We start from the raw sequence: 2,209 nt of genomic DNA on the forward strand, positions 1-2,209 counted from the left end.
AGTTTTATTTAAGAAAGGACTTGTGTCGCTAAAGTTTCGTCGGAACGAATTTACGGAAAATTTAACTAACGAACGGAGACATAACACTATTTTCGTTACTACTACAGCTGTGCATATATGGGTAGGCCGCTGTCGTTCACGTTTTCTTCTATCGCCGTTTACAACTGTATAATCCTGACTGTGGCTCGCCAATTCTCAGATTAAAAATAATAATAATATAAGTTTTTCTTTTTGACAATTGTCGGAATAAATGGCTTATATTTCTTAATAGTATAAATATATACTATGTAAGTATGTTGTTGTTGGACTTAGGATTCTTCTACAGTAAGTGCCTGTGACTTGTTAGCGATAAATTCAACGATGAATAAACAGCACACACTTTACTTGTTTTCAAATAATATATATATATATTCGGAACAAGTTAAAGGTATGTACAACAAAGTCTTCATACTATAGAGATTACACGCATATCGTTAAAAACTATTTATATATAGTTTTCTTCTTGTTGTCAAAAATCCACTCAGGCCTATTCAATTACTTTAGAATTTCAGTTAACAACTCGAACTTTCTTCTCTATATTACTATCGTACTAGTTTTCTGTGTGTGATTCACTTACAAGTTACAGTTGTGGTGCAAGTTACAGTAATTCATTTGGTCTTCTTTCTTCTAAAGATCCTCTGTTCCTTTTGTCCAAGTGTACCCAGGCTGATTCAATTACTTTAGAACCACGCTTTTGTTTGTTTGTTTGTTTTGTTTTAATTTCGCGCAAAGCTACACGAGGGCTATCTGCGCTAGCCATCCCTAATTTAGCAGTGTAAGACTAGAGGGAAGGCAGCTAGCCATCACCACCCACCGCCAACTCTTGGGCTACTCTTTTACCAACGAATAGCGGGATTGATCGGCACATTATAACGCCCCCACGGCTGAAAGGGCGAGCATGTTTGGTGTAACGGGAACCACGCTTTTGATGGAATAAAATTATCTTTCTTATCTTTTTTATACTGTTAGTTTCTCTGTTTCTGTGGGCAACACGCCTTACTCATTCCCGACTAAAATTTACCTCTCGATGACCTATTTAATACGTCATCTTCCCACAGATGTTTACTCTGAGCAATTTAGATGTTGGAGTTGTAGCTGTACTATGTTACCCTCCAACACCTGATGCTGTTAAAACTAAGACATAATACCCTTTTCTCTACATTTTTTTCCAATGACAAACAATTTTTAACTTTAAGTGCTTGCCTTACTGTTGGTATACGATAACAGACTACTCTCGATTTACATCTGGAATTTAAACTATTCCCATATTGAGTAACTTCAGATCATCGATCCAGACTATCCAGCATGTCAGGTCCTTACACTCCAAGTCAGTTCGTGACCCCACACACTTTACATACTCTTTTTGGTGTTCCAGCCCTATAAGCCAAAACAAGGGACAGGAACAGAGACATGCAAGCACTGGAGATCCTCCCTTTCTCAAAGAGGTAATTTCCATGACACGCCTGAAATTTCTGATCTCACTTCCATACACACAAAACCATGTAACATGATAAACTATCAACTCGATAGCTAGCCACACCAAGGACAGTTGTCTCAGGTCCGATTCAAACCGAGGTAAAATCCCGAGTTCTCCTCGATCTCCGAAAACTTCCATCCCAGCACAGCCTGCCAACCAGGACAAATCACCATGCCCACGGCCCCTGAAGACATGAGTCAGTTTTAACTCGACAATCAGCCACGTTAGGAATTTCAGCCAAAAGGCTTCAACCCCCCCCCCCCCTCATAGCAACCATCAAGCTTTCTCCGCTGCACTCCAGGAGTAGGCTTCCCGACTCCATCTCGTACAGTCAGTTGCCGCTCCTTCAGTTCAGATAACACACTAACTATTCTAACTAAACCCTTACTGTGTGAAGAGAGTAAGGCATGTCTCCACCTTACCCTGCGACCACAGTCAGTTCTACAAACTATTAAAGATATATACGAACTTATTCTACTTACCCTTTTGTAGGACACTATTCTGCTTGTTACTGCAGTATTTACATACTTTCGTAGCTTCCTTTTTTCTTCCATTACCAGTTGGGATGAAAGGGGGTCACATATATGTGGGTTGCACATCACAACTTAACCTGCACAGTCAAAGACGCTTTTTTTTACGGTCCACGAGCCATTTGTTCCAGCACCTGTGCAGGTTAAGTACACAAACACAATC

Source organism: Limulus polyphemus, unplaced genomic scaffold, assembly GCF_000517525.1.
Source record: "Limulus polyphemus unplaced genomic scaffold, Limulus_polyphemus-2.1.2 Scaffold4333, whole genome shotgun sequence".
NCBI classification, from domain to species: Eukaryota; Metazoa; Arthropoda; class Merostomata; order Xiphosura; family Limulidae; genus Limulus; species Limulus polyphemus.